Source organism: Mustela lutreola, chromosome 5 (assembly GCF_030435805.1).
Source record: "Mustela lutreola isolate mMusLut2 chromosome 5, mMusLut2.pri, whole genome shotgun sequence".
Taxonomy (NCBI): domain Eukaryota; kingdom Metazoa; phylum Chordata; class Mammalia; order Carnivora; family Mustelidae; genus Mustela; species Mustela lutreola.
The window spans coordinates 46758574-46764940 of record NC_081294.1 but is presented as its reverse complement, the minus strand read 5'-3'; the positions used below and the strand labels follow the sequence as shown (position 1 = coordinate 46764940).

At 40.0% G+C, this 6367-nt stretch overlaps 1 pseudogene; it reads left to right on the top strand.

Annotated features, from left to right (window-relative positions):
• Positions 1-671: 671 nt before the first annotated feature.
• LOC131831129 (sorbitol dehydrogenase-like) lies at positions 672-1737 on the top strand (annotated as a pseudogene).
• Positions 1738-6367: the final 4630 nt, after the last annotated feature.

Genomic DNA, 6367 nt, shown 5'->3' with positions numbered 1-6367 from the left:
TAAATTAATAGGGGGTTTTCATTAAATTTTAATTCTCATTATTCTTATGAAGAAGAAGTTTAATAAGCAGCCAAAAGCTAAGGTATGAGACCTGGAAAAGGTTTGTTTTTTTTTTTTAAATTTAAATTCAATTAGCTAACATATAGTACATCATTATTTTTGGATGTAGAGTTCAGTGATTCAGCAGTTGCGGATAATACTCAGTGCCCATCACATCATGTGCCCTCCTTAAGCCCATCACCCAATTACCCTTTTCCCTCATCCACCTCCCCTTTTATAACCCTCAGTTTGTTCCCCAGAATTAAGTCTCTTATGGTTTGTCTCCCTCTCTGGTTTCTTCCCTTTCCTTTATGATCCTCTGCACTATTTCTTATATTCCACAAATGAGTGAACCATATGATAATTGTCTTTCTCTGATTGACTGATTTCACTTAGCATAAAGCCTCCAGTTCCATCCACCTTGATGTAAATGGTAGGTAGCCATCCTTTCTGATGGCTGAGTAATAGTCCATTGTATATAGGGACCACATCTTTATCCATTCATCCATTGAAGGACATCTCAGCTCCTTCCATAAGAAGAAACGTTTTGGTCATTAAAATGTAACATTACTGGACCAGATCTATCATATGTCCTATGGAGTGTAGCCTCCTCCCAGCAGGGAGAAAACGACATGGAGGTGGCCAAGCCTGAGAAACTCTCTCTTGTGGTGCACAGACCTGGAGACCTGAGCCTGGACAACTATCCTATCCCTGAACCAGGCCCAAATGAACTGTTGCTGAAGATACATTCTGTTGGGATCTGTGGCTCAGATGTCCACTACTGGCAGCATGGTCGAATTGGCCATTTTATTGTGGAAAAGCCAGTGGTGCTGGAGCATGAAGCTTCAGGGACAGTCATAAAAGTGGGATCACTGTTCAAGCACCTAAAGCCAGAGGATCGTGTTGCCACAGAGCCTAGCTCTCTGCGAGAAATGGATGAACTTTGTAAGATTAGCAGGTATAATCTGTCACCATCCATCTTCTTCTATGCCACGCCCCCTGATGACAGGAACCTCTACTGGTTTTATAAACACAACGCTGACTTCTGCTACAAGCTTCCTGACAATGTCACCTTTGAAGAGGGGGTGCTGATTGAACCACTGTCTGAGGGGATCCATGCCTGCCGGCAAGCTGGAATCACCCTGAGGAACAGGGTCTTTGTGTGTGGAGCTGGGCCATGGGACTGTTCATTCTGATCATGGCCAAGGCAATGGCTGCAGCTCAAGTGCTGGTGACTCATCTGTCTGCTTCTCAGTTGTCTAAAGCTAGGGAAGTTGGGCCTGATATTGTCCTCCAGATCTCCAAAGACAGCCCTAAGGAAATTGTCAGTAAAGTGAAAGATCTGCTGGGGTGCAAGCGAAAAGTGACCATCATGTTCCCAGGAGCGGGGCCCACCATCCACTCAGGCATTGATGCTTCTCATTCTGATGGGACCCTGGTGCTCGTAGCGCTGGGCTCTGAGATGAGCCCTGTGCCCCCAGTGCACGCTGCCATCCAGGAGATGGATATTAAGGGTATGTTTCAATATTGCAACACATGGCCAATGGCGATTTTGATGCCTCCAAGTCTGTGAAAGTAAAGCCCTTAGTAACCCATAGATTTCCTCTGGAGAAAGTTCTGGAAGCTTATGAAACAGCCAGAAAGGGATTGGGCTTGAAAGTCATGCTCAAGTACAACCCTACAGACCAGGATTCCTAATATGAACTGGACCCTGCCTTCATCCCCACCCCCGCTCCAAAACACCTCAGTATCTCAGGGTGGGGGGCTTTGATGCAGAAGTTTCTTTTGAGTAACAAAACTAATTAAAATAATTCATTATAAGCAGAGAGCCTTACCAAAAAATAAAATTAAATTAAATTAAAAGTTCACACTACTGACCATGTGGCAGAGTTTTCCATATTGCTTTCTATATTTGATAATATTTTTGGGGTGGTGAAGAAAATGTGGCTCAGAATAGTCAAGGGACTTTTCCAAGGGCAGAAAGCCATGAATCACCTTTAATAGGACTTGAACTTCGATATTCTCCTTTGAGTCCAGCACTCTTTCTCCTAAATGCAACAAATGGACTATAAGGGGAAATAAGAAACTATAGGAGGAGTGGTCCGGAGAGCAGGAAGTGGGGTACTGGGTTTCACTTACCCAGTCCTACAAAATGGCTGTTGTTTAAGGATCTTGACTTTTTATTTGTGTGTGTGTGTGTGTGTGTGTGTGTGCGCGCGCGCACACGCATGCGGGCGCATGCATGTACTTTGAATTTCTTTGCTTTGCAGACAACACTATTGCTAATCCACTTAAGTAGGGAGAAAGGAAAAATGGGAAGGATCATGATTATTTGACACAAGAGAGGTTTTCTTTGTTTAGGTCCTCACTGTGTGACCCTGTGTTAGAACTAGAAAGAGCTCATGTTGGATTTTTAATTTCAGTTTACCTGTTTTAATGGCATATATTGCTACAATAACAATCACCCTCCAAGCTCTGGGTGCTGGAACTCACTCTCTGAGAGACTTCTTAAGAAATTGCCATAACTCACCTATGAATAAATTACCCATCATGAATGCACTTCAGCCCCAGAATAATGTGATTTGCCCTGACCCCATTAAATTATATCAGTGTAACTACACAGATGCTAATTGTAATACTCTGTTATTTGCACACAGAATCAAGGGGCAATGTCCTGCCTTAAGAGTTTAATGGCTCTAAAGCAGCAAGAAGCAGACTTCGTTATCCCTCTCTGGCTTTTCAGCAGCTGGTGGTCTCTGTAGGAAAATGCAAATGCAGAAGCAGAGTAGTCGAACCCTGGGTATGTTTGCATTTATACCTGCTAATTAAACCAAAGGAAACACCTTATCTTCCCAGCTGAAAACCTAACCTGGGACCTCAGCCCAGGTATAAGCCAAGAGTATAGTTGTACACCTCACTTAGAGCAGTGCTGTCTGCTGGAAATATGGTGTGAGCCAAAATTGAGAGCCACATGTGTCATTTTACATTTTCTAGTACTTCAAAAAAAAAAAAAGGTAAAATTAGTTTTAACCATATCATTTAGGCCAGAATATCTAAAATATTGTCAATTCTATATGTAATCAATATTTTAAAAGTTGAGATATTTCACATTGTGTTTCCCATATTAAGTCTTCAAGTTCCAATGTGTAGAAGATAAAAAAAACTTTTTCCTTCACCTTCTTATATTCAGTAATGAAGCCATGTGAATTAAACTGACAGGTGACAAATTAACAGAAGAAAGGCATACACATTTTATTTGATGTTAGTATTTTAATTTTTACGTGCACAGAGGTCTTCATAGGAAAGAAGTGAAGACCTAGAAAGGAGGTTAGATCTAGGGACTTACATGTCATTTTAACCAAGGCCGATCAGTTGTGGAGAAGCAACTAGACACAAGAAAAAGAGTTCGGGCTTCTAGACATGGTAAATTGTAGGAAGGTAAATATATGGAGGAGACAGATGGAAGATTAGGGTTCTTATAGTAAGGTTGATTTGTACAGATCCATCTCCCTGCTCACCTTCTGTCTCTGGTGCTAAGGTTGTTTTCATCCTCCATGGATGGGCGAGGGGAGAAGGAACAATTTCATAAGACGACGTGTATGCCAGCTTTTGGCAGATGGGGAGAGCACAGAGCTCTCTATGGCTACTATTTCTCAAGTGTAATCAGCTCAAAATAATCCTTGTTCCAAAGAGGTGTATTTCGGGGTGGTTTTCTGAACTCCTTCACAGGACATCTCAATTTGGACTCTCCATATTCCAGCTTCTCAAGAGCCACAGGTGACTAGGAGTGACTATACGGGACAGCGCAGATGTACTATTTCTTGGTGTTCCTCCCACAGCAGCTTCTGCAAGTGCAAATAACTGAAGACTTAAATTAGGCCCAGAGTATAAAGTGTTACACAGCATCTCTAAAACATGGTAAGCTCCAATAAATGATAACTATTATGATTAATATTATTGTTATTGATCTTGAATTGACTATATTCAGCTTGCCTTATGTCAAAGTCCACATCTGGGGGAAACTGGCTGGCTCAAGTCAATGGAGCATTTGACTCTTGATCTTGTGGTTGGGAGTTCAAGCCCCGTGCCAGGCATAGAGCTTACTTTAAAAAAAAGTCCACATCTGAATTTTTACACCCTTCTATTGCCCATATGCGCAAAACACCAAAATCTTATTATGTAAAGCCTTGGTAAATGCCATGCATAATATCATCTTTAACTACAGCTTTTAGACGTAGCTGTCTCACACTTAAAACAGTTTTATCATACATCTGATTTTACATATCTGCATAACACCTGTACTATTATTTTATATTTGTCTTTAAATCACCTTATTTCTTTGAACTGAGTATCTAGGAACTACACTCTCATCCTAGGAAGTCACAACCCTAAAATCAGGGATTTGCTATGCTAGATGTATATATTTTCCTAATGTTAAAATAAATGTATAACTTACAAAAAACTCTTTGTGCCTGTCCTAAAGACATCCTATATACAAGAATAGTACACCTAACTTACTTTGAGGGGAAAAAATGATATAGTCAGTGTATTTATACAGTATTCTGTCCTGGCTTTTCTATCATTTCCCTGCTGACCTTCTGTCTCTGGTGCTAATGGTTGTTTCCATCCACCAGGTATGGGCGAGGGGAGAAGCTTTGTGGCCTTGGTCAGTTATATAAGCCCTCTAGCCACTAGTTGTCTTTTCTGTAAAATGAGGATAGCAAACAGTATCCACTGCCCAAAATTTTGAGTGTTAGAGAAGATAATGCATACAAAGTGTTTAACACAGTGCCTGGTTTTCTTGAGTGCCTTGATCAAGAAAAGTTTGATCTAATCTTTATCATAAGTGATTTATGGTATATAAAATATTTCCTGTGTATTAATTTCACAAGAATATGCTAAAGAAATGAAAGATCATTATTTCTACTTTAAAAGATAAGGAAGCCAGGCCTGATCATTTGTCCAGGGCTAATGAACCAGTGTGTAGCAAAGTTGGACTTCAAGTCAAGTCTTTGAAGGCACATTCATTGCTACTTTCACTGAACTACACTTGCCATAGTAGAAAATGTGTTTGACTGGTTGGTTTGTTTTTTGTTTGTTTGTTTGTTTTTGTTTTGTTTTGTTTTATCATTGCCACCTACTGAAAAAGAATTTTCCCACTGGCAAAAAAACTGAGTACAGGAAGTTGGAGAGTCATTTCTTTCATGACCATCAGTAAGCATTTGTGAGGCAACCAAGACATGCAGAGCCCTGTTCACTGAGAAGGTATGGTTTCCTCTGTTCCCTTAGCTGACCACAGACCAAGCTGCAGTGAAATCTACCCTCAGAGCAAACACTCAGCTGTGTGTTACCATGAAGCCATCACTCCAACTTGCACTACCTGTCACCAGGTGAAATCAAGAATCTGAGTAACTTCTCAGGCGACGTGGTTCAAATAGTTTCTGGTGCCTCAAATAGTTTGGTCTGTCATATTGGAGGAGGAAAGTACAACGTTATTCTGGAATTTAATTTCATGTCAAGGTCCAAATGCTTTGTTTCACTCTATAAAATTGTTAAAGCACACAGCCTCAGTGTATCCACAAAGTAAGGTCAGATTCTGCCTTTCAACATGCCCAAGAAACTTTCAAGGGAAATTTAAGTCAGAGAATCCCAACAGAAACTGTCCTCCAGATATGAGGCAGCTATTAAAAAAAAAAAAAAAAACTGCGGGTCCCATTCAGAAGGACTGAAAAACAGCCACTATGGATACCACATTCTCTTCTGTTTCCTTCTCCACCAAGATTTCTACAATTAAAGTAAAATATGGATTGCTAATGATCACAACTCACATCTCCAGAAGAGACACATTTAAAAAAACCTAACAATATAGAATCTGTAGCACACAATTTCGATTTTAATTCTCTTTTAAAAATTATTATATATATCTTGGCCGATGAAAACACAAAATCTGTTGGTGCAGATATATTGCTGTGTTAAAAAAAAAAATCCAAAATGGCTTATTCTATTTGATCCTATTTCTATGAAACAACAACATCTTAAACATCTATTTTTTAACTGTGTATCTTTATCCACCTACCTATCTACAAGAGAGTGCATCAACATAACAGTGTCTCTCTAGAGGACAGGCAGATTATGTTCTGTTTTTTTCCCTCCATATAGCTTTGTATTCTAACATAGACAATAAACAGGTGTTATTTGTAGTATGTTTTCCAAACTATTTAAAAATAACATTTCAGAAGCACTTTAGCTCCAGATTGCCAGCTCCCACAGGGAAAGGATGGACCACATTTCATCAAACCCTATTACACAGCACCATCTTTGGGAGGAA